The 26,995-nt window shown below is 48.5% G+C and overlaps 1 long non-coding RNA gene across 1 annotated transcript in view; it reads right to left on the minus strand.

Moving 5' to 3' along the window:
• Nucleotides 1–6,604, minus strand: part of LOC137545131 (uncharacterized) — a 41,107-nt gene extending 34,503 nt beyond the window's left edge. Inside the window, exon 1 of the long non-coding RNA XR_011026001.1 lies at nucleotides 6,538–6,604. This is a non-coding gene — a long non-coding RNA (uncharacterized lncRNA). The remainder of the gene's footprint in view (nucleotides 1–6,537) is intronic.
• Between the last annotated feature and the right edge of the window lie 20,391 nt (nucleotides 6,605–26,995).

Here is a 26,995-nt window from a genome sequence, read left to right on the forward strand (position 1 = left end):
AAACTTATACTTTTCAAATTGATACATTTCAAAACAAGTAACTTTCCTATTTTTAAAAATGATAAAAATTTCAAAAACAATAACATTCTATTGTTCTCAAAATGATAAAAATTTCAAAGACTATTACATTCTAATTTTCTAAAAGATATTTATTGGGCGCCCAAATTTCTTGCTTTCAGTGCCCAATAGCCGATATCTGCATTAGCGCCTATGGGGTGCCCAAATCCTCCATGAGCCGCCGCCGCCCATATTTCCTGCTTCCTTTCACCAAACCAATCAACCAGAATGTGATTAACGGCAAAGTGCAGATGTATCACTATGTAGATGTTCCTGCTCCATCAGAGGAGCCAGGCTGTTCCCAGCTGCTCAGTGACCCCGAAACGCCATAGATCTCCCCTCCGGACAGCTTCCAGTCAAAATATTATTGAATGGGAGCGGCAGGAGATTCCCTGATATTTAAACCCCCCATTAATCACCTGTGTGACGGCTTTCTTGTTGTGATCAGGTGTTCCTGGAGATTTATCATTCCCCCGGGTCTCGCAAAACCACATTAGTCGGCAGATCCCTCAGTGAACCGTCAGGTGAAGATTCACGCTTTGTGCTGATTAAACATTGGCATTGTCATACCTGTGGAGGTCAGGAGGGCGCGGGGGGTGGGGGTGGTCTGGCGTACGTGTGGCGGGGGTGGGGCCGGTTCTCTCATGAAGCAAGGTGAAACATTTGCATCAGGCGCAGAGATTTCAGGGGTGGCATTTTTGTACTGTGTGTACCTTTCTGGGGAGGAGGGGCTGAGGGTGAGCAGTTTGTTTGTCACAGACTCACAGCCAGCCAGTGTGCTATTGTGTTGAGCTGCAGCATGTCATGTGAGAACATTAAATGAAGCAGAGTAAGTTGTCGGTGCGATCATTCCAAATCTTCCAAATCCGGGGGGGGGGAACCCTCACAAGTTTGCCTCTGGCAGCAAAAAGTTCTGGGCAGGGGGCAGGAAGCTGTGTGGCGGGGGGGGGGGGGGGGGGCAGGAGGCCGTGTGGTGGGGGCAGGAGGCTGTGCAGTGGGGGGCATGCAGCAGGGGGCAGGAGGCTGTGTGGCGGGGGGCAGGAGGCCATGTGGCAGGGAGGCAGGAGGCCATGTGGCGGGGTGAGCAAGAGGGCATGCAGCGGGGGGGGGGAGGGCAGGAGGCTGTGCCTGGGGGGGGCAGAAGGCCATGTGACAGGGGCAAGGAGATGTATAATGCAGGGAGCTGTGTGTTGGAAGAAGAGCTTGCAGTCAACAGTGCGTCACTTTGAACCAAGGCCGGGTCATGGCTGATTCAGACATGCTTCTGGTGGTGTCTCGTTTAGCCATTGCTTAACGCTTTTCTGCTACCGAGCAAAAAAGCGGTCGGTATTGGTTGCCGGTGTTTCATCGTGGCGTCACATTTGAACCCCTAGGGGAAAACAAACGCGGACGCAGCCGATGTTGGACACTACATGTAGCATCCAAGATGAGACGATGGGATCTACTGCAGAGTTTGCGTGAATGATGACAAAAATTATCACCATTATTCATTTGAATAGAGCACCGGTCGATCACACCTAAACAATTAATTGCTTCCATTGCCCCCCGAAAACGCCCTGTTTACCGCCCATGTAAAAATAGAAATAACTCAGAAGTACTTGGCCAGTCAGAGAATGCAAAAAATTACCCCCCCCCCCCCCCCAAATTACTGCGACTCTGTAATTTTAGGCCAATCATAGAACTCGCAAGCATTGGACCAATCAGAAAATGCAGAGTCAACTCAGAAGTATATGGCCAATCAGAGAATTTAAAAAAATTACTATTGACCAATGAAAAAAAAGCAAAAAATAACAAAAAAAACTTCTGGGAAATGGTAAAACAGAAAATCCAAAATCCACAGAATCGGTTATTGCATTTCCAACCATCCCTAGTGAACAAGCCCCTAGGCCAACTTTTTGTGCCCCCCCCCCCCCCCCCTCCTTCATTTGCAGTTAACAGCATGGCTATAATGAAATTGGATTTCCCCTTTAACAATGCCATATACAGGATGCGCAGGACGTAAGGCGTGAATCAAGCTGTTTCAGTAGATTTCTACTACATTCACATCTGCACGCTGCAATAATAAGGGAGGAAAGTGTATAAGATCGATAGAAATCACATTGTACATAACAGCCATTATCAGCCTCCTCGTCTCCAATCTCCACTCGCAGACCGTCTGATGAAACGCATCCTACACGGCTAACTGCAGCGCTATTCCTCAGAGTGCTAAATGCTTTCTCTTCCCTATAAGACGAATTCCCACATTTCACTGTCAGGGCCAAGGCATGGAGAGCCAGTAGGGGGTGCCGTACTGTCAGGGCCAAGGCATGGAGAGCCAGTAGGGGGCGCCGTACTGTCAGGGCCAAGGCATGGAGAGCCAGTAGGGGGCGCCGTACTGTCAGGGCCAAGGCATGGAGAGCCAGTAGGGGGTGCCGTACTGTCAGGGCCAAGGCATGGAGAGCCAGTAGGGGGCGCCGTACTGTCAGGGCCAAGGCACGGAGAGCCAGTAGGGGGCGCCGTACTGTCAGGGCCAAGGCATGGAGAGCCAGTAGGGGAAGCCGTACTGTCAGGGCCAAGGCATGGAGAGCCAGTAGGGGAAGCCGTACTGTCAGGGCCAAGGCATGGAGAGCCAGTAGGGGGCACCGTACTGTCAGGGCCAAGGCATGGAGAGCCAGTAGGGGAAGCCGTACTGTCAGGGCCAAGGCATGGAGAGCCAGTAGGGGAAGCCGTACTGTCAGGGCCAAGGCATGGAGAGCCAGTAGGGGGCACCGTACTGTCAGGGCCAAGGCATGGAGAGCCAGTAGGGGAAGCCGTACTGTCAGGGCCAAGGCATGGAGAGCCAGTAGGGGGCGCCGTACTGTCAGGGCCAAGGCATGGAGAGCCAGTAGGGGAAGCCGTACTGTCAGGGCCAAGGCATGGAGAGCCAGTAGGGGGCGCCGTACTGTCAGGGCCAAGGCATGGAGAGCCAGTAGGGGGCGCCGTACTGTCAGGGCCAAGGCATGGAGAGCCAGTAGGGGGCGCCGTACTGTCAGGGCCAAGGCATGGAGAGCCAGTAGGGAAAGCCCTACTGTCAGGGCCAAGGCATGGAGAGCCAGTAGGGAAAGCCGTACTGTCAGGGCCAAGGCATGGAGAGCCAGTAGGGGGCGCCGTACTGCCAGGGCCAAGGCATGGAGAGCCAGTAGGGGAAGCCGTACTGTCAGGGCCAAGGCATGGAGAGCCAGTAGGGGAAGCCGTACTGTCAGGGCCAAGGCATGGAAAGCCAGTAGGGGAAGCCGTACTGTCAGGGCCAAGGCATGGAGAGCCAGTAGGGGAAGCCGTACTGTCAGGGCCAAGGCATGGAAAGCCAGTAGGGGGCGCCGTACTGTCAGGGCCAAGGCATGGAGAGCCAGTAGGGGGCGCCGTACTGTCAGGGCCAAGGCATGGAGAGCCAGTAGGGGGCGCCGTACTGTCAGGGCCAAGGCATGGAGAGCCAGTAGGGGGCGCCGTACTGTCAGGGCCAAGGCATGGAGAGCCAGTAGGGGGCGCCGTACTGTCAGGGCCAAGGCATGGAGAGCCAGTAGGGGGCGCCGTACTGTCAGGGCCAAGGCATGGAGAGCCAGTAGGGGAAGCCGTACTGTCAGGGCCAAGGCATGGAGAGCCGGTAGGGGGCGCCGTACTGTCAGGGCCAAGGCATGGAGAGCCAGTAGGGGGCGCCGTACTGTCAGGGCCAAAGCATGGAGAGCCAGTAGGGGGCGCCGTACTGTCAGGGCCAAGGCATGGAGAGCCAGTAGGGGGCACCGTACTGTCAGGGCCAAGGCATGGAGAGCCATACAAACACACACCTTTTGCAGCAAGCTGCAGCAATCTGTTTTGGGCCCGGAAGTCATGTTGGTCTGTGGCGATGCGTGTTTCTTTAAACATGTAGGCGTTGCGACGCCTCAGCACGCATGCGCGGAAGCGTATTATAACAATACGCTTCCACATACCCAAAGCAGGAAGTGACGGCAAGCGTGCGTCAAGCACGCATCACTTCCCGCTTGGTCGGTGGCCAGACAGAAAACACCGAGCGATAGTGCAGTGGTCCTTGAAGGCCTGTTTTTGGCGGTGTGATGCGGTGCAGCGGGCGCAACGCACCGCTAATGCTGGTTTCTAGTGTGAAACCAGCCTCAGGGGTAAGATGCCATTCGGCTGCCAGCTATTGCCAGGCTGAATTGCACTGTTTTTATTTTTCGTAATTCGGGCTCTGTCTTTTGCCAGTGCCCAAATTGCTCTTTGAGCGCTGCGATGGCTGTAATTCACATTACAGCCTATGGTGGCGCTCAAATGTCCAGCGCCTGTCTCATGAAGGTAGGGGCGATCCTGATGGGGGCAGGGGGTGAGCCAGAGAAGTCCTGGAGCCCCGCCAGTGAGCAAATGACATAAGGGGGTGGGGCCTCACATACAGTGGGTGGAGCTAGCAATTGTGCATTGTAGTAAGCTAGGCTAGTGCTTTCTCCCCAACTATATTCAGCAACTATTGTAGCGTTTGTCTGCTTACTATGAACACACACTAAATAAAAATAAATAAATCCCATACACAATGTTATTAGGAAAACAGATCGAAAACATTTATTGATTTAATTCTGTAAGAATATGAGGAGGCACCAGCGACCGTAACATCACTGAGAAACGGCACTAAATGTACAGTTATTTTATGTACATAATAAAATATTTATTAGCCGAGGGTGGATGATGGAGGGGAACGTGGCGTAAGGTTCGACGGTTTTATGGGCGTTTTACTAGAGAAATGCTTAGAAACATATCTTCATTTTATGCTTTAAAGAATCCACTCCGAATCAAACAATGAAGATATGTACACAATGTATATTTGGTTGTGATGAATTTGCTGTACTCGGGGGAAATGGAGGAAGTGTGTTACCAGAATTGGAAAAGTGTTGGGGTGGAGGCGCTCGGAGTATTGGATAATAGTTTTCTATTAGCATAAAATAATAAAATAAAGAGATATAAAGCAGAAAACTGAGAGCCCAATATAGTGTAGTATGTACTGGATAAGGCCCTGTTCACACGGTTCCGATCCAGATCCGGTCAATTTGCATCAGGCATGCATCAGGCTGCCATCCGGATCCGTGGGCAAAAAATAGTTACATTTAAAGAAAAAAATGTTGGGGTCAGCAGAAGGTGCACCTGGTGCACCTGTAGAATCAGGTTCCTCTGCTGTAGGCCTCACCTCCACCTCCGACATACTGCCAAAACAGCTCCAGCACGTCTGTCACTGCTGCTCCACTCCAGACATGCTGGGCCCATGTGTCCCCATCCAAAATGGCCGCTTGGATACGCATAGGAAGTGGGGTAGAACGTCAGGTGTTTGTAGGCAGTGTGTTCTGTGCCTTCCGTTCCCCATTGGTTTCTGTGTTCCTGATGGTGCTGTCAGGCTCAGGTCCGGGTGCGTGGGCCGGAGATCCGGACCCAAAAAATAGGGCATGTTGGAAAACTGTCCGGAGTCCGGATCCGATCCGGCTCCATACTGTACAGATGCAAAGGCTATGTGAACGTCCGCATAGCCTTTGCATTGCTATGCGGAACGTACGTTCCGTTTGTACAGTATGCGGTCCGGATCAGATCCGGAAAATCCGGATAGCGAACGCTAATGTGAACCGGGCCTAATGGGCGAGAATATTGAACGTAAGTATTATACGTACAAACCAGGGTTACCTCCAAGGCAACCACTGTAAGGGCAGGTGGGGAGTACAAGCCTGTCCCCACTCAGGAATAAAACGTCGCTCTCTGTGGATAGAAGAAAATAGGGTGTGACACCCTTCCACCAAGGGATGATATCTTAATTTGTAGAGATATACAGAGGCGGCAGAAGGATAAAATTTGCTAAAAACGTTTAAACCGTTCGGGAGGCGGTGGTGGACCAACCAACCCAAAACAGACACAATGCTGTCGAATTAAGTACAAAATAAATGTATTCACATACTCCCAGAACAATTGGCAACGCGTTTCGCAGGCAGAATCACGCTTCATCAGGCAATAAACAACTGGAGTATCACACAGCTAAGGGTCCAATCTGAGCTTGGCGCCTCTGAACAATTGACCATTTTTATCTCGTTCCTGCTCTCAGAAGCCATTTTCTGCTAGGAAAGTGTTTTATAGTTGTAATTTCTTAACAGTGAGGGTCGCACTGCAGTCTGACCCAGTCCTGACTCAGACAGGAACTGCCACTTACATACCTGATGTTTAACTCTTTCAGGCAGAGAAAAAAAAAGGAACACAGCCTAGTTATTTGTGTGCTAGGCACTGTACATACCCATGTCTATCTCATCATGTCACATGTCACCTCTGTATCCTTTAAGCTGACAATTAACTCCTCCATGTCTGAAAGAATTCTACCGTCAACAACAGTTAAAGCTTAGCTCGAAAGTGGGTTATATCATACAACAGGACAAATTTAAAAACTATGTGGAATGAACCGATTTCACCAGAAAAGAGTTTTGTTCAATTGAAACAAATATAACTAACCTTTTTGGCCATTACTGTATCTGGAGATATACTGAAAGTCATGTGGCCTTGGAAAGGCTTTCGCTGTGATAAGGTAAGGCGTGTGCTTCAAATCTAAGAAAAAACAAAAAGGAGAACCACTAAGTGTAGCAACAATGAAACAAAAGTGAAGGAAAGGATTGATGGGTAACTTCCGGGGCTGTGGAGTCAGAAACCAAAATGATCTGACTCCTCAGTTTATGAAACCACCGACTCTGACTTCAGGTACCCAAAAATTACTCTGACTCCGACTCCTCTCTGAATCTGGTACTCTGAGAGAGCTCACCTGCAAGGCGACCAAACACGAGGTGGATGTGGACTACAAGCCCATCCACACTCGGGTCTGCAGGGATAGCTGAAAGCTGTCGCACTCCCAAGTAAAAGGTGAGGGTAAAAATTACCCAACTTGCCACCAAATGTGGGTAAGCGGAATATAATATGCACAGGTACCTAAAAATGCATAAAATTATTCAAAACATCTCAATGGAAATGGTGGACTAACCTCCTCCATATACGACAACTGTGTTGGCCCAGAATATATCTTTATTAGGCTGTGTTCCCACATGTGTCAGACCACGTGTGGCCAGTGGAAGTGGACAGTGTAGTGTCTGCTCCGATGGTCCATCGTGGTCTAACTGTAGCCTGGAGCAAATGCGTTACCCCTAGAGGCAAAGCATCTGCCTACCCAGGAGGATTATGGGTGACTGCACAGAAGTGCGGACTGCCTACTGCAACAGATCCTTTGCAAACTGAAAAGTGTGAACGGTTCCTATATACTGTATATAAAAAAGGAGCCTTCACTGTCAGTTTAGCAATGAGCAGAGATCTGACTAAAAATGTCCATTCTCCGCCCAAGTGGGAACACAGACATACCACCCAATTTTTTGAGATGAGAATGAGGGACACTTAAGCCACGCCCCGTCACGCCCCATCACACATACTATACAGATTTCATACGAAAAATATGTTGTTTTATAATTCAAACCACACTGGTCCTTTCTATCCTGGTTCATTTTCCTTCATGTTAACATTTTAAAATTAGTAATATATCAATTTAAAGGTTGGGAATACAGATTAGAGTCAATCAAACACATTTTTTAGTAGAGAAATATATTTACATAGAAGGAGGGACAAATGAGGAGGAAAGAGGGACAGAGGGACAGGGCTGCCAAAGAGGAACTGTCCCTCCGAAAGAGGGACAGTTGAGAGCTATGCCTTGATAAGCTGGCTGTAGATCAGACGAAGTGTCCAATTATCTTTTCTGCATTGCAGAGATAAACACACTAGTTTATTGTATTGCATCATATTTCTTTCACATCATTGGAAAAGTTGTTGTTTTTTTTTTCTTCCAGTAAACAGTGACTCACTCCGAGCTCCTCCAGTAGAACGATGATTCACGGATCCACAGCTGTCAATACTTCTGGTAATTGGCCCGCTCTCCTGCTGTAAGCAGGTGAAGCCTCAGAAGAAGAGTCATCCGGGCCAGAGGAAAAAGTGAAGCTCCCAGTCGGAGGGCACAGAACGCTGCTGCAGAAGGTGGGCGGCAGAGCAAGCGACGGTCTAAGGCCCGGTTCACACTTGCGGTTGTTTGCCAAACGGACCGGATGACCTGACCGGATCCGGACCGGATCCGGATCGGAACCGTACGGTTCTGATCCGGATCCGATCCGGATCCGGTCAGGTTGCATCAGGTGTCCATCAGGATGCGATCCGGATCCGTTTGGCAAAAAAACGTTAAAAACAAAAAAAAATGTTGGGGTCTGGGAGGTCAGCAGAAGGGGGACCTGTGGAATCAGGCCCTCTGCTGTTTAGCACTCACCTCCACCTGCGACATGCTGCCAACATCTCCGGATCCGGATCCAGCTGTGCTGCTCCACTCCAAAATGCTTGCCCATGTGTCCCCATCCAATATCGCCGCAACAATCCCCATAGGAAGTGGGGTAGAACATCCGGATTTCTCAGCCAGTGTGTTGTGCGCTCTCCGGTTCCCATTGGTTTGTATTGGCCGGATGGTGCAGTCCGGCTCCGCCCCGGATACGGCTGCCGGAGGAGCCGGATGAAAAAATAGCGCATGTTGGAACGGAGGCCGGAGTCCGGATCCGGCCCGGATCCGGTCCGACTCCGGTTCGGCAGAACGGACGCATGTGAACGGACGCATAGGCTTTCATTGCTATGCCGTGCGTCCGTTCCGTCCGTTCTGCAAGCGGTGCGGCTCCGGCACGGCGATTCCGGAGGGCCACCGCAAGTGTGAACCGGGCCTTAGGTTGTACTCCGATATACTTTCCTATGCTGGGAAGTGGACCTGATTGTTTACTAGGTTGGCCTGGTTCAGATTAGAGGCTGTGGAGCTGACAACAAGAAGGGCTCTTTCACACCAAGTCCGTTACTTTGTGAAAAGATTGCAAAGCAAAGTAGGTGAAAAGTCGCATTGCGCAGTAACGTTGCGGTCCGACCATAAAGTATGCCTCCCTGCCTGTGCAGTAGAGCGGGCCTGTTTGCAGTGTCGGACTGGGAGGTGAAAAAACTGAGGAAATCCACCTGCTGGCCAAGCAGCAGTAACCCTGTGTTATCACACCCAATAGAAACCTGCAACACCTGATTACTGCTGCTTGGCCAGCAGGTGGATTTCCTCAGCTTTTCCAGCTCCCAGTCCGACACTGCCTGTTTGGGTTCGGCTATTTCTGCCTGAGCCCGATCAGAAGCCACTACTGTGCCTGCACTGGCGCCGGGGAAGGTAAATATTGCAGGCGCCGTTGCACCTGCGCCTCATCCGACATCCTTGTTGGCTCTGGTTTCAGGGGAGCCAACGCTGGGTCGCCAGGATGGAGGACAGGGGAAGCCTCATTAGGGTCCAGAAGCATTCAGTCCTGAGGTAAGCATCTCCCAGGAAGGGTTTTTTTCTTACAGTTTTCATTTAAAGTAAACCTGTCATGAGGCATACATGGAGGCTGCCATTGCTGGCCACTAAGAATGGTCAGAAAATTCAGTCAGAATGCAGATTTCAGAGTTTCCTATTGGAAATTAGCTTTGTCGCTAAAGCCTTGTCGCTAATGGAGGGCTACGCTCAGCAACGGGGGACATCAGAGCAGCAAGGGAAGCCTCAATGGGATCCTGAAGCTTATTTTTAGGTAAGTATCTCATTTTGTGCCCAAACTTTGACCTGGAATAGCCTGGAATAGTTGCCCCCAGTGTAGGTAGCCTGGAATAGTTGCCCCCAGCGTAGATAGCCTGGAATAGTTGCCCCCAGTCTAGATAGCCTGGAATAGTTGCCCCCAGCGTAGATAGCCTGGAATAGTTGCCCCCAGTGTAGGTAGCCTGGAATAGTTGCCCCCAGCGTAGATAGCCTGGAATAGTTGCCCCCAGTGTAGGTAGCCTGGAATAGTTGCCCCCAGTGTAGGTAGCCTGGAATAGTTGCCCCCAGTATAGGTAGCAGTATAGGTAGCATGGAATAGTTGCCCCCAGTATAGGTAACCTGGAATAGTTGCCCCCAGTATAGGTAACCTGGAATAGTTGCCCCCAGTATAGGTAGCCTGGAATAGTTGCCCCAGTATAGGTAGCCTGAAATAGTTGCCCCCAGTATAGGTAGCCTGGAATAGTTGCCCCCAGTATAGGTAGCCTGGAATAGTTGCCCCCCAGCATAGGTAGCCTGGAATAGTTGCCCCTAGTATAGGTAGCCTGGTATAGTTGCCACCAGTATAGGTAGCCTGGAATAGTTGCCCCCAGTATAGGTAGCCTGGAATAGGTACAGCCAGTATAGGTAGCCTGGAATAGTTGCCCCCAGTATAGGTAGCCTGGAATAGTTGCCCCCAGTATAGGTAGCCTGGAATAGTTGCCCCCAGTATAGGTAGCCTGGAATAATTGCCCCCAGTATAGGTAGCCTGGTATAGTTGCCCCCAGTATAGGTTGCCTGGTAAAGTTGCTCCAGTATTGGTAGCCTGGAATAATTGCCCCCAGTATAGGTAGCCTGGAATAGTTGCACCAGTATAGGTAGCCTGGAATAGTTGCCCCAGTATAGGTAGCCTGGAATAGTTGCCCCCAGTATAGGTAGCCTGGAATAATTGCCCCCAGTATAGGTAGCCTGGAATAGTTGCCCCCAGTATAGGTTGCCTGGTATAGTTGCCCCAGTATAGGTAGCCTGGAATAGTTGCCCCAGTATAGGTAGCCTGGAATAGTTGTCCCCAGTATAGGTAGCCTGGAATAGTTGTCCCCAGTATAGGTAGCCTGGAATAGTTGCCCCCAGTATAGGTAGCCTGGAATAGTTGCCCGCAGTATAGGTAGCCTGGAATAGTTGCCCCCAGTATAGGTAGCCTGGAATAGTTGCCCGCAGTATAGGTAGCCTGGAATAGTTGCCCCCAGTATAGGTAGCCTGGAATAGTTGCCCCCAGTATAGGTAGCCTGGAATAGTTGCCCCCAGTATAGGTAGCCTGGAATAGTTGCCCCCAGTATAGGTAGCCTGGAATAGTTGCCCCCAGTATAGGTAGCCTGTAATAATTGCCCCCAGTATAGGTAGCCTGGAATAGTTGCCCCCAGTATGGGTAGCCTGGAATAGTTGCCCCAGTATGGGTAGCCTGGTATAGTTGCCCCCAGTATAGGTTGCCTGGAATAGTTGCCCCGGTATAGGTAGCCTGGAATAGTTGCCCCGGTATAGGTAGCCTGGAATAGTTGCCCTCAGTATAGGTAGCCAGGAATACTTGCCCCCAGTATAGGTAGCCTGGTATAGTTGCCCCCAGTATAGGTAGCCTGGAATAGTTGCCCCCAGTATAGGTAGCAGTATAGGTAGCCTGGTATAGTTGCCCTGAGTATAGGTACCCTGGAATAGTTGCCCCGGTATAGGTAGCCTGGAATAGTTGCCCCCAGCATAGGTAGACATGCACAGTATACCTCCCAACTTTTTGAGATAAGAAAGAAGGACACTTAAGCTATGCCCCTGCCACACCCCTAGCCACGCCCCCGGCACACTAGTCACACATACCATAAAGAATTCATAAGAAATATGTTATTTTAGAATTCAAACCACACTGGCCCTTTCTATCTTGGTTCATTATTCTTCATGGAAACATTTAAAAAGAAGAAATACATCAATTTAAGGGATGAGAATATAGTCAATTAAACACATTTTTAGTAGATAAATTATATATCTTTACACAGATCTGTACATCAGTCCTGAAAGAGGGACAAATGAGGACGACAGAGGGATCGGGTTCCCAAAGAGGGACTGTCCCTCCAAAAGAAGGACAGTTGGGAGCAGGGCCGGATTACCGACCAGGCAACAAAAGCAGTCGCTTGGGGCCCCATTCAGAGTCAAAGGGGCCCCATTAGCACATAAACCAGCCCTTGCCATCCTGTCAGCGGTGGCTGGATCGTATAATGGTTAAAGGGACTCTGAGCAGTGCAGTAACTATGGAAAGATGCATATCATTTTAAAGCTCTCTTTCTCCTCTTTCCAATGATATCTAAACGGCTGCTCTATGCCTTTTAGTTTTCGATATTTTCGCGATTGAAATCGCGGCCACAGGACGACTTTTCTCCAAAGTCAGCCGTGGCTGGACGGTATAATGGTTAAAGGGACTCTGAGCAGTGCAGTAGCTATGGAAAGATTCATATCATTTTAAAGCTCTCTTTCTCCTCTTTCCAATGATATATAAACAGCTGCTCTATGCCTTTTAGTTTTCGATATTTTCGCGATTGAAATCGCGGCCACAGGACGACTTTTCTCCAAAGTCAGCGGTGGCTGGATGGTATTATGGTTAAAGGGACTCTGAGCAGTGCAGTAACTATGGAAAGATTCATATCATTTTAAAGCTCTCTTTCTCCTCTTTCCAATGATATATAAACAGCTGCTCTATGCCTTTTAGTTTTCGATATTTTCGCGATCGAAATCGCAGCCACAGGACGACTTTTCTCCAAAGTCAGCGGTGGCTGGATGGTATAATGGTTAAAGGGACTCTGATTCATATCATTTTAAAGCTCTTTTTCTCCTCTTTCCAATGATATATACACGGCTGCTCTATGCCTTTTAGTTTTTGATATTTTCACGATCGAAATCACGGCCACAGGACGACTTTTCTCCAAAGTTGGCAGCTCGATTCAGCACAATGCAATGAAATATAAGGAACCCAGGGGATATAATTACAAACATCATGCTGGTAGGTGTGAGGATGTAATGAATTAGTTGTGGGTATGCTTAAAGGCATATCCACAGGCACTGCTTGGAGTCCCTTTAAGGGCTCTGCCGCTGACACAGGAGACCAGGGTTCGAATCTCAGCTCTGCCTGTTCAGTAAGCCAGCACCTATTCAGTAGGAGACCGTAGGCAAGTCCCTCTAACACTGCTACTGCCTATAGGGTGCGTCCTAGTGGCTGCAGCTCTGGCGCTTTGAGTCCACCAGGAGAAAAGCGCGATATAAATGTTATTTGTCTTGTCTTGTCAAATGATGCCGTGCGCTGCTGATTGTCTTCAGAGCCAGGCTCTCCTCCTAGGTCCCCCTCCTGCTACTGTGCGCTCTGCCGCTGCCCACTCCACCCTCCCTTCCCACAGAGAACCACAGCTGCAGCAAGAATGATAGCAGTAGATGGCAAACGCTCACTCACCTATCCATGATCCAAGCAATAGAGATCCCGTCATCTGAAACCCATCTGTCTCTTCTACAGTGCAGCTGCTCGCTCTGAACTTCCTGATTCTCAGATCAGACATGAAGTAGGAAGTAGTAATAGTAGTAGTAACAGAGCGGCAGCACTCTAGAGGAGACAGATGGGCTCCGGATGACGGGACCTCTATTGCTTGGATCGCAATAGGTGAATGTGATTCATCTGGTGCTGTCATTCTCCCCCACTGCGGCTGCCTTCTCTGCTGGACTATCGTATTCACTGGGATGGAGGCTACATGGTGGCTGTCTAGTTTGGGAGGAAATCGGTTATTTGGTGGTGGGGGTGGTTATGTAATTCTGTCTGGGGAATGGCTTCCGGTTTGGCAGTGTCCAGAGCTTTCTGCTATTGCCAGGCTGGAGATGCAGGGGGAAAGTGCTGCTGCTGTAATATCTGGCGCCCTCTTCACAGGGGTGCCCCAGCCCCTGAGTGCAAATGTCCCAGCCATTCATCTCTCACTCTGCACTTTGCCGCTGCTATTCCCTGCATTGTGCACCCACAGAGGAAAGCGGGCTGTTGCCCATAGCAACCAGTAGCTCGGCTGCCCGGTGTGTGCGACATATTGCTGTGCAGCTGCATCTTCTATTTCTATTACGACATGATGGGGGGGGCCCAAATCAGTTACTTTGCTTAGGGCCCCATTTAGCCTTAATCCGGCTCTGGTTGGGAGTTGTGATATAAAGCAAGGTGGAAGATGTGCCGTTATCTTACCTGCGCCCTGGAATCCACCTGCAGACTTCCTGTCATTGCTCAGCTCTCCCCTACTGCCTGGCGCTGCTTCCTGCATCACATGATTACACGCATGCACATACCTCCCAGACGAGAAAGAGGAACACTTAAGTCACGCCCTGACACACCCCTGATCACGCCCTCAGCACACCCCTAGTCACACAAACCATAAAGAAAAAAGAGAAAAATATGTTGTTTTATATTTCAAACCACACTTGTCCTTTCTATCCGGGTTCATTTTCCTTCATATTAAAATTTGAAAATTAGTAATATATCAATTTAAAGGAAGGGAACAAAGTTTAGAGTTAATCAAACACATTATTTAGTAGAGAAATATATATATTTACATAGAAAGAGGGACAAAGTCCTGAAAGAGGGACAAATGAGGAGGAAAGAGGGACAGAGGCACAGGGCTCCCAAAGAGGGACTGTAGGGAGCTATGCATGCAGCAAGCAAATGCCAGCACTAGGGGGAGAGCCCAGCGGTGACAGGAAGTCTGACATCACTCGACTCCAAAAGCCGGTGAGCAGGGCCGGCCCTAGACTTTTTGCCGCCTGAGGCAAATTTATAAAAAAAATTGTCGCTCCACTGACGTCACCTCCTGCATTGCCGCACACTGTATTGTAAGTGGACGGCGATGCAGGAAGTGACGTCAGTGGAGCGCACGCTGGAACGCGGATAAGGTGAGTCCTCCCCGCCTGTGCCTCTTACGATTGGGCATCAGCTGCTTCCTATTACAGCTGGAGGGGAGCGCAGATCGGGGGACCCAGGCGAGGGAGGGGGGGGTCCGACCCCCCTCCCCACCGCTAGGCCCAATACCCCCGTCCTGCCCGCTACCCCTCCGGCTCGGCGGCCGGCCCACCGCACCCACGGACGGGCGGGTGCCGCCCCTAGAAGTTTGCCGCTCGAGGCAAATGTTTCACCCTGCCTCATGAGCGGGCCGGCCCTGCCTGTGAGTTAACGGCAAGGGGGCGGTGGCGCCGGCCGGAACACTCCAGCTGCAGGGGGCAGTTGTTACCCCCACCTGCGTGCCGAGACCCGGAGTGAGCTGCTCTATGTGCTGCCCCCTTCATACACCACTGAGTAGAATGCAGTAATTTCTCCTAGATATCCACTTTTACAATAATTATCATGGTTTCAGCATCAGAAACACTTCCAATATCTACATACAATAACAAAACATTGGTGCACACTCATGCAGCACTGTGGTGTAAAGGTTAGCGCTCTCGCCTTGCAACTGGATTCCCGGTTCGTATCCCAGCCAGGGCACTATCTGCATGGAGTTTGTATGTTCTCCCTGTGTCTGTGGTGTTGGAGACAGAGTCGAAGCAGTTTGGGTACCCGGAGTCGGAGTCGGTGGTTTTATAAAATTCGGAGTTGGATGATTTTTGCACTGACTCCACAGCCCTGTGTCTGTGTGGGTTTCCTCCGGGCACTCTGGTTTATTCCCACATCTCAAAGACACACAGATAAGTTAATTGGCTTTCCCCTAAATTGTCCCAAAACTACAATACATACACTACAAATATGACTATGGTGGGGAATAGATTGTGAGCTCCTCTGAGGGACAGTTAGAGACAAAACAATACACTCTGTACAGCGCTGCAGAAGAGGTCAGTGCTATGTGAATACTAAATAATAATAAGAAAGCACTTTTACCCCGTAGGACCAAAAGCGCATAGACTTGTCTCAGATCAGTACATAGTGATTTGCTACAGGGGAAAAAGTTATGTGATCATAAATTCCAGAATATAGAGATGACTTTTCAGTTTTGATTTAAACACCAGCGGGGTTGGAGCTGCATACTGAATGTTGCTCTGCACTTCCATTGATGCTTAGCCTAGGCTGATTAGTTATGCGAAATTCTCCCCATTCTGGGAGACCAGGTATATTTTCTACTGGCTTTGGAACTACCAGAGCCCAAACATTCCACAGAGCTGCACCTGACAGGAGTCAGTTAACCATCTGTGCTAAATCTCAGAATGTAAATCAGGGCGAGGAAAGAATTTACAATGGAAAAACACTGGTGACATAATTTTTAAATATAATTTAATGGGCTCGATTTACAAAACGGTGCTAACTTTAGCACTGGCCCTTAGCACGTCTAAACTCAGTTTAAATGTGAGAAGTAGTGATCGTGCGCAAAGTACCGCACGCAAAGCTTTGCGCGCGCACTGCACAGAGCGCAGGGCGCTCCGCGCGAAGTGCCCACCAAAGCCTACGGGACTTAGCGCGCACATTGGACTTTGCGCGCGCAAAACTTTGCGCGCGGTACTTAGCGCACAATCTGATTGAGAAAACCGGTGCTAACCTACTTAGAAGACCTTAGACGTGCTAAGTAGGTTAGCACCGCATAGTAAATCAAGCCCAATATTGTAAAAAGAACAAATACGGTAAGCAATTTTATTCATCACATTATTTTCACTACAGTTCCTCTTTAAGGATCTATGGGTGGAGGGATTGTTTAGTGTCAGAAATGGCCCTGAAGGGTTCCCAGGGAAACCTGATCTAAGGACTTCCTGTTCTTTACATGCGTTGGACGCTGTGACGATCATCGTTTAACAAATCCTTACTGAACTGAATAGAAACGTCAATGCACCTCTCAGATCATTGCTCATGCAGGCAAGTGGCATGGGCCTCTGGGGGAAGTATCGAAATGACTGGAATTATGGGTAATTATTTACGCCTGCGGGATATATTTTAAGCCACGAAGGTCAATTTAATAAACGGTAATTTTTAATTAGACGGCCCACATCGCAGATCGCTCCCGCAGTGTCACGGATGATGCAGAACCGCTGTGTTTAATATTGAAACTATGGCACCCAACAGAGCTGCTGTCGGCAGTCGGCACCTTCGCAAGTCCCAAAAATAATGTTAAAAAGAGCCATAAAGAAATTTAAAACACAAGCAGTTTTTTTTTTCTTTATAGTCTTTTATTTTATTTTTTTCACTTTTGCAAGAAAATCTCATAAAGGTGCCCGTACATCTAGCAATGTATGGGCTGATCGACCAAGAGACATGAGAGCGTGAAATCTCTTGGGAATCGGCCTCATGGCGCTGTCTCCACCGCCTGGCTGCTGTCTCCCCAAATGTGAATGTGCCACCGACCCCACCGACTCTCCCCGGGGCCTGCTCTCACCTGCTCCAGCTGCCATGACTGTTTAGCTGCTGCGGGTCTTGTCCGCTACTACATAAGCACCACTGTCACACACAGCCACCACATACCAATACACGGCAATATACTGTATAGCTATAGGAAATGTTTTTGATGCTAAAGTCAGGATAATTACCATATATACTCGAATACAAGTCAACTCCAATATTCAACCCTCTTAAGCTGGAATTTGTTATTGACTCAAGTATAAGTCTAACCAGAAAAGTTAATGGCTGCACTTGGGGCTCAGGAGGGGTTAATGACTGCACTGCATACAGTATTGCAGCCATTAACCCCTCCTGTCCCTTAAGTGCAGCCAATACCTCCTTCAGGCTACCCAAGTGCTGAAATTATTCACTCCCTTTTATGCAGCCCGGTATTTCCTCCCGGCCCTTTTCCTTGTTAGTTGTTGTGGCCAGGACTTTCAGACCTGTGTTTTCCTGGCATTTACTTTCCTCAAAGTATCACTTACCACTGGGTAAATTGCTGCAAATGGGAATGTCACTATTACCGTAGTACACACATTACTCAGTGTGCTCAGTGTTTCCCGTGACTCGTGTGTAAGTCGACACTTACACTTTTATGAAGTGAATCAGACCTACATTTCTAGACTTATACTCGAGTATAAACAGTACCGTTAAAGAGAACCCGAGGTGTGTTTAAAGAATGTTATCTGCATACAGAGGCTGGATCTGCCTATACAGCCCAGCCTCTGTTGCTATTCCCAAACCCCCCTAAGGTCCCCCTGCACTCTGCAATCCCTCATAAATCACAGCCGTGCTGTGAGGCTGTGTTTACATTTGTAGTGTCAGTCTCAGCTGCTCCTGCATAGCTCCGGTCCCTGCCCCCATCCCTTCCCTCCAATCAGCAGGGAGGGAAGGGATGCAGGCGGGGACTGGAGTTCTGCAGGAGGCGGGGAGAGCAGCAGACTGACACTATAGAGATAAACACAGCCAGCTCTGACAAGCTGTTTGTCAGCAGCGTGGCTGTGATTTATGAGGGATTGCAGAGTGCAGGGGGACCTTTGGGGGGTTTGGGATAGCAACAGAGGCTGGACTGTATAGGCAGATCCAGCCTCTGTATGCAGATAACATTCTTCAAACCCACCTCGGGTTCTCTTTAAAGTGGTTATCCTGAATAATTTACTGCATTCTGCTATAGGTCACTACAGGGCTTCTTTAAAGCAGAACAAGAACCGGATAAGTTAGATGCTTACCTAAGCAGAAGGAAGCCTCTTTTTTGTCTAGAGGCTTCACGTGTTCGGAGGCCACTGAGGTAAGTACGGTATATAACTAATTTAAAAAAAAATTACCTCAGGTTCTCTTTAATTTTTGTGACTTTACCTGTTAATCGAAGAGTTTTGCTGAATTCCAGTGATGGAGAGTAATGATATATTAGTCATAGACAACATAGAAAAGCATATCCAATTAATATATAAGCCTTTAAAGTGTAACCGAGCTGAAGCTTGGGTACAAATTAAGATACTTACCTAAAGAGAGAGAAGCCTCAGGATCCTATTGAAACTTCCCTCAGTGCACTGATGTCCCCTGTCGCTGAGTGCGGCCCGCTGGAAGATTAGCGATAAGGCATTCCTCCAGTGTGGCTGTGCAACAGTGGTGCAAGCCTGCCCACACATGCGCAGTAAGCCAGAGCCATGGGCTCCGTGTTACTGCACATGCGCGCCTTGGCTCGTATGGCTACTACGTGGCCACGCTGGCTACTGCGTGGCCATGCTGCAAGAAGAGGAGCTGCGCTGGCCCGATGTGGAGAGGGTCCGCACTCAGCGACGGGGAGTATTGGAACACTGAGGGGAACCTCAAAGGGATCCTGAGGATTCCCTCTCTTCAGGTGACTATCTTATTTTGAACCTGAGCTCCAGATTGGGATTGCTTTTAGCTGAATATTCACCTTGCGACCCAGGAAGATGGACGTCCCACAGCAACAAGCGCTCCCAGACCCATCTTCCAATAGGCAGGAACGATAGTTCAAGAGATTGCGGTACTTTGAGCAGGAGTTGTCGGGGAGCTTAAAGATCCGATCCGCCATGACAGTCATCACGGGGATGACTGTCATGGCAGATCGGATCTTTAAGCTCCCCGACAACTCCTGCTCAAAGTACCGCGATCTCTTGCATGGAGCATGGCTAAGCATCGTTCGCGTAATCACGTGCCTGTACCCACGGTGCGAGATTGCAGAAAAGATCACTTGTCACTCAAAAAAATCGCCCGTTAATGGAAAAATTTATTAGTAGGTACAGACTCTCACTTAACTTCAAACGTTGGATTGTCAGACGGTGCATGGTGAAATTTGCCTTCTCAAAGGATACCCGAACTGACAAGTGACATGATGAGATAGACATGTGTATGTACAGTGCCTAGCACACAAATAACTAGGCTGTGTTCCTTTTTTTTCTTTCTCTGCCTGAAAGAGTTAAATATCAGGTATGTAAGTGGCTGACTCAGTCCTGACTCAGACAGGAAGTGACTACAGTGTGACCCTCACTGATAAGAAATTCCCCTTTTTACCTCTTTCTTGCTCTCAGAAGCCATTTTCTACTAGGAAAGTGTATTATAGTTGGAATTTCTTATCAGTGAGGGTCACTGTAGTCACTTCCTGTCTGAGTCAGGACTGAGTCAGCCACTTACATACCTGATATTTAACTCTTTCAGGCAGAGTAAGAAAAAAAAGGAACGCAGCCTAGTTATTTGTGTGCTAGGCACTGTACATACACGTCTATCTCATCATGTCACATATCAGTTCGGGTATGCTTTAAAACAGAAGGAAACTTGCAATATTTCAGCTGTAAGTGAACATTTGTGGTTACCCAAAATGCACCACTACTGAATATGCAAATTATCTCTTTTCGCCCCTGTAAGCCAGGCAAGCATCCAGAACCGCTGGTGTAAAGCAAGCGTATAGCTTTAAATATTACACAGCCACATCAACCCCACATGTAGACAGCCTGTTTCGGACTTGTGGTCCTCATCAGTACATGGCACGGGGGTTTGTCAGACGGTCAAACAAAGATGTTCAATGTAAACAGGAGAAATCTGCCACTCTGCAAGTATATTCGGCAAGGACAAACAAACACATTGTCAGATTATATGGCCTCTTGCAAAACCCATTACCAAGCGTTAAAGTGTGTTTTCCAAGATCAAATACAGCCAGTTATTGCAATGGGTGTTTGTTAGGAATGACAAACAAGGTCAGATACGGTTTAGCAGGATGTCTTTTATTAAATTGTTTGGAAAAGGCGATCAATACAGGCAGGTAAACCGACATTCCCCTGTACAGTGCGTGTTGATAAGAATACACACCTAAAGCAATGTAAACAGATGATTCTATAGCAAGCATGTCAACCTCTGGCCTGCGGGGCAAATCTGCAGGCCATGCAGGTGTGTGCACAGGGCGCATGTATATACATTGTAGCTCCCTTGTGGGATTAGTTTGAAGCACCATCTGTCCCAAGAGAGGACACCAGGATTTGTGCTCCTAATCCTTAAAGAGAAACTCCAACTTAGAATTGAACTTTATCCCAATCAATAGCTGATACCCCCTTTTACATGAGAAATATAATGCTTTTCACAAACAGACCATCAGGGGGCGCTGTATAACTGATTTTGTGCTGAAACCCCTCCCACAAGAAGCTCTGAGTACCGCGGTACTCTGGGCAAACTGCCACAATGTAACAATGTTCACAGACAGGAATTAGCTGTTTACAGCTGTCTCTAACAGCCAAAACAGCTAGCAGCAGCTATATAACCTGCCCACAGTAAAAATGTCACCATGTAATACATGTCAGAATGTGAATCTGGGAGAGGAAAGATTTTACAATGAGCAAACACTGACTAAATCATTTATACATAATCATGGTAAAAAATTAAGCACTTTTTTTACTACATTATTTTCACTGTACCCATAGCTCCCAACTGTCCCTTTTTCGGAGGGACAGTCTATCTTTGGGAGCCCTGTCCCTCTGTCCCTCTTTCACCCTAATTTCTCCCTCTTTCAGGACTTTGGCCCTCTTTCTATGTAAATATATATATTTCTCTACTAAAAATGTGTTTGACTCTTAACTTTATTCCCAACCTTTAAATTGATATATTACTAATTTTAAAATGTTACTATAAAGGAAAATTAACCAGGATAGAAAGGAGCAGTGTGGTTTGAATTATAAAACAACATATGTTTCTTATGAAATCTTTATGGTATGCGTGACTAGAGGCGTGGTGAGGGCAAGGCCAGAGTTGTGGCAGGGGCGTGGCTTAAGTGTCCCTTTTTCTCATCTCAAAAAGTTGGGAGGTATGCATGTACCCACCCCGTGATTTGTCAGCCAATTTTTGAGCAACAAGCAGTCGTTTACACGATCTCGCAATGTGGGTACAGGCGCATGATCACGGGAACGACGGTTAGCGCCGCCCGGCGATAATGTCCCTCACAGCAGATCAGATGTTTAAGATCCCCATGCAAAGTACAGCGATTGCTTGAAGTCTCGTTCACGCCCATAATATAACGCCACATGACGTCGCGGCTGCCCGCTGACCGGAAGATGGATTGGGGAAGTGCTTGTCAGTACATAGTTGTAGATACATTCAGTGGCGTAGCTACGGAGCTATGGGCCCCGGTGCAAGTTTTGCATTGCCCCCCCCCCCCCCCCCTTCCCCCCAGCACTCTATACATAACAATTGATATGGCACACCAAAACCTGCCAAGTACAACATAGTGTCAGAGGTGCAAGAAGGGGATGGGGAACTGTTTATTAATGATAAATACCATTCAAAGCATCTATAGAAGTGATTATTGCAAGCACAGGATTAATAAAGAGCTAATACTCCGGTTGAGGGAGGGCCCTGTGGGGCCCCTCTGGCCCAAGGGCCCCCTGCGGTCGAGACCTCTGCAACCCCTATTGGTACACCATTGGATATGTTGATGCATTGTATGTTTGCATATTGCACTATGCAGGTTATAGGGCCAGAGTTAGGACTCATAGGAACTGTACCACGTACATGACTATGCAGGTGAATGTATTCTTTCGTAACCAAGACCGCGGCTTCTAACTTAGTTAGCAGTAGGGACAGTGGCGTGTTTGATTTGCATGCGAGCGTGCAAAGGGTTAACTGATTTTGCGGCATGAAAACTCAGGCAATTGGGTTTTCTTCTCTGAGCAAAAGCCGAATCTCACTTTTATGAGCAGACTAGGGGCTTGATTCACAAAGCCGTGCTAACTGTTTAGCTAAACGGGCGTGCTAAACAGTTAGCACGTGAAGTGCCGTTCGCGGACTTTTGCGCGAACAAAGTGCTTTTGCACGCGAATCGCAGCAATTTGCATGCGCAAAAGTCTTTGATCGTGCGAATCGCGGCACTTTTCGCGCGCAAAAGTAACTGTTTAGCACACCCGTGCTAAACAGTTAGCACGGCTTTGTGAATCAAGCCCCAAAACTTTCAACCATATGAAAACTTTTAACATTTAGGGCTTGATTCACAAAGCGGTGCTAACTGTTAGCACGCCTGTGAAAAGCCCCTTAGCGCGCCTAAAAGAACTTTTCACGCGCTAATTTGCGCGCGAAACGCATCGCACGCAAAGTTATGCATGCAAAACAGTTTACGCGCGTAAAGTTTTGCGCGCAAAAATTTGCACGCGATTTCTTAAAGCTTTGTGCGGGCTAACTACTTAGCACCGCTTTGTAAATTAAGCCCTTTGTCTTAACGGGCTATCATCTGTTGAGCGCATTCCTGCCTTCCTCCCAATGAGATAAAATGCGGGCGCGAGGTGAGTGACTGGCGCCATTTGCCCCCCGCGAGTCCCCCGTCTCTCACCAGCTTATTAATTTCATGGAACGGATTCATCAGCGCACAATGCAGCCGCGACCTCGCTAACACTTCCGCCAGCGTGTTTACACACTAACAGCAGCCTCAGATATTGGGAGCGCGGCAGCGGGGGACGTGCGGGGGAGGCGACGCACGGTAAATACCACAACCATTTTAATTAGATTTGCCCTCTGCGGAGAAGAGGGGGAGACAATAGAAGACGAGAACTTCAGGCGAGAGGGAAAAAAATTACACAACGGCTACTGAAATATCGCTAAACTCATTGTTCAGCTGTGCTGGGCATAGCCGCCTCCCCGAAACTACTGTTCAGTTTAGTTCCTGCTTACCAGCTGAAATTCCAAATCAGGCACGGATGAGGAGCATGTGCAAGACTTGGCCATAGAGTGAAGGAAAATTAGCAGAGAACAGGAGTGAGAGCCTAATCAGATCTGTGATTTTTGTGTGGTTAAAGAGAGTCTGAAGTGAAACTGTAAAAAAAAAAAAAAAAAAAAAAACAGATACTAACCTAAAGAGAGGGAAGGCTCTGAGTCCTATAGAGCAGAGTTCCCCAACCCTGTCCTCAAGGCCCACCAACAGTACATGTTTTGCAGAAACCGCAAACATGCACAGGTGGGGCAATTAGTGTCTCAGCAGAGCTGGTTACCAACCTGTGTGGATTTCCACAAAACATGCACTGTTGGTGGGCCTTGAGGACAGGGTTGGGGAACACTGCTAGAGCCTTCCCATTCTTCTCACGGTCCCCACGTTCCGCCACTGTCTCGCCGTTAGCTGTCGGAAGTCTTTGGAAGCCCGAGTGCTCCCAAAGATGGGCCGCTCTGTACTGCACATGCGCGAGCACACTCTCATGCACACTCACGCATGCGCAGTACAAAGCCGACCATCTTCCAGAGCACTCGGACTCCCAAAGACTTCCAAAGCCTCCCACAGCGGAAGATTTGAACCGGGGAGCCAGTGCTGGAACGCAGGGACAGTGAGAGGAAGGGGAAGTCTCATTAGGACCCAGTCACCCAGAGTCTTCCCTCTCCTTAGGTAAGTATTTTTTCAATTTCCACTTCAGATACTCTTTAACCCCTTCACCTCGAAGAGTTTTTTCCCCTTAAAAAAAACAGCAATTTTCACCTGTCAGCGCTCCTTTTATTCATTTGCCTATAACTTTATTACGACTTATCACAACAAAATAATCTATATCTTGTTTTTTCGACACCAATTAGGCTTTCTTTGGGAGGCACTTTTTGCTAAAAATGATTTTTTTTTTCTAAAAGTGTTTTTACAGGAAAAATAGGAAAAAATTGAAAAAAATCATTATTTCTCAGCTTTCGGCCATTATAGTTTTAAAATATTACATGCTAACGTAAATAAAACCCACACATTTTATTTGCCTATTTGTCTCGGTTATAGCAACATTTACAATTTTTCCCTAGTACCATGTATGGCGCCAATATTTTATTTGAAAATAAAGGTGCATTTTTTCAGTTTTCCCTTATTACAAGTCCATAATTTATAAAGTAATGGTAATATACACTCTTTACATACATATTAAAAAAAAAAGTTCAGTCCCTAAGGCCCCTTAGGATCCTATTGATGCTTCCCTCCCTGCTCTCCTCTGATGTCCCCCGTTGCTGAGGATGGCCCCCAGAAGATTAGCTTATAGCCACAAGGTATTGTCAGTAATCATATCACGGCTGCACACCTTCTCTTACTTCAGCGTGGCTGCGCAGTAGCTGCATGAGCACATCCATGCATGCGCAATAAGCCGTAGCCGCGGGCTCCGTGCTACTGTGCGGCATGCGCAGCTGTGCTCATGTGGCTACTGTGCGCCCGAGCTCGTAGCAGAGGAGGAGCGCAGCAGGGCTCAGCGATGGGGGACATCGGACCACCGAGGGAAGCCTCAATGGGATCCTGATGCTTCCCTCTCTTCAGGTTAATACCTTATTTTGAACCTGAGCTGCGGCTCGGGATTGCTTTAACCTCCTTAGCGGTAACCCCGTGCTGGACACGGGGTAAGCCGCCGGAGGGTGCCGCTCAGGCCCTGCTGGGCCGATTTTCATAATTTTTTTTTTTGCTGGACGCAGCTAGCACTTTGCTAGCGGCGCCAGCACTCTGATCGCCGCCGGCCCCCGCCCGATCGCCGCTATCTGATGCGGCGCGCGCCCCCCCCCCAGACCCCATGCGCTGCCTGGCCAATCAGTGCCAGGCAGCGCCGAGGGGTTCTTCGGGACTCCCAATGACTCGCGGACGTCGGTGACGTCATCTCGCCCCGTTGCCATGGCGACGGGGGAAGCCCTCCAGGAAATCCCGTTCTTTGAACGGGATTTCCTGATCGCCTATCGCCGGAGGCGATCGGCGGGGCTGGGGGGATGCCGCTGAGCAGCGGCTATCATGTAGCGAGCCCTGGGCTCGCTACATGATTTAAAAAAAAAAATAAAAAAAACTGCTGCGCTGCCCCCTGGCGGAATTTTTCATACCGCCAGGGGGGTTAAAGACAGATGCGCATTAATTCATTTTGCAGCTAGTTGTGGTTGCCGCAGTACAAAGTACAACAGAAGACTCCGACTTCTTCTGAACTTAACTCTGCGCTTCCACAACTTCTCAATTATGGATGTTCTGGCTATTTTTGTTCTCAGTGCCATTCTTCTCCCCCGCCCCTCTGGTTTCCATGACGCAAACGCAATGTCACACCGACCTCTGCTGCTTTATGCCAAGTTATTCGGTTATATTTACAGAAGGCTAGCAGTTTCGGGGTTACCTGTCTCTATTTGTACTCTGAAACCCCCACCAACTGGATCAGGTCATTTTGGCACGGAGATTGGACAGCGCCTTACAGGCACCTGTGTTAGAGGATACCCGAGGTGACATGTGCCATGATGAGATAGACGGGTGTATGTACAGTGCCTAGCACACAAATAACTAGGCTGTGTTCCTTTTTTTCTTTCCCTGCCTGAAAGAGTTAAATATCAGGTATGTAAGTGGCTGATTCAGTCCTGACAGGAAGTGACTACAGTGTGACTCTCACTGATAAGAAATTCCAACTATAAAACACTTTCCTAGCAGAAAATGGCTTCTGAGAGCAGGAAAGAGATAAAAAAGGGTCAGTAGTTCATAGATATTAGCTCTGGCATACTTTATTGAATGTGTCATTGAGCAAAAACAATAAAACAGTAAAAACTTAAAAAATTTGTTTTAAACATAAAATAAAACTGTGGAATATCTTAAAAAGTCATTTTTAGGGGAAGGAGGATAGATTTTCACATTCCCCGCTCCATACTTTGCTGTTACATGACACACATCACACCCCTATTACTCCTCACATTCCCCGCTCCATACTTTGCTGTTACATGACACACATCACACCCCTATTACCTCTCATATTCTCTGGTCCTGTTATTACCAATCTATTTCTCCATATATAGATAGGATATACGGTAGATAGGATATAAAGTGGTTTGCACACCCCTTTAAAGGACCAGCTCTCAGTATGCTTTGTCCTGCTATGAAAATGAATTAATAAATTACTGTTTGCCTGTGTGGACTTGAGCACATGATCTAGCAATGTATTCTAATAAGGAGCTTTTATTCAACATCTGACTCCTATCCCTCTTTGGTTATGCATTTCCCATCCGTGTGTCTGCGCCATCTGTTGGCCAAAACAGAAAACTGCATCCATACATGCTTTAGGCGTGTCTCCGACATGTATGTCCCTCAGGATGGTTCTACAGTATCGCCATAAGCAGGGCAGCCATCAGGGGGGGAGGGGGGGCAACTGACACTGCAGTGAGGGGCCCAGGGCTTCTGGGGGCCCTGGGTCCCCCTAAAGTGCTGGAAGGACCGCATGTGCTGGCTGCGGGCCTGTGGCTCACTAACCAGCACACCGCGTTTCAGTACTGAGAGAAGAGTGACATCAGCACTTGAACAGCAGATGAGTGAGCCTGCTACAGCGGACCTTCTATACTGGGGCACCACCTATATCTGGCTACCTATACTGGGGTTGGAACCACCTTTACCTAGCTACCTATACTGGGGAACTATCTATACCTGGCTACCTATACTGGGGAACTATCTATACCTGGCTACCTATACTGGGGGA

This window comes from Hyperolius riggenbachi, chromosome 2 (genome assembly GCF_040937935.1).
Source record: "Hyperolius riggenbachi isolate aHypRig1 chromosome 2, aHypRig1.pri, whole genome shotgun sequence".
Classification (NCBI taxonomy): Eukaryota; Metazoa; Chordata; class Amphibia; order Anura; family Hyperoliidae; genus Hyperolius; species Hyperolius riggenbachi.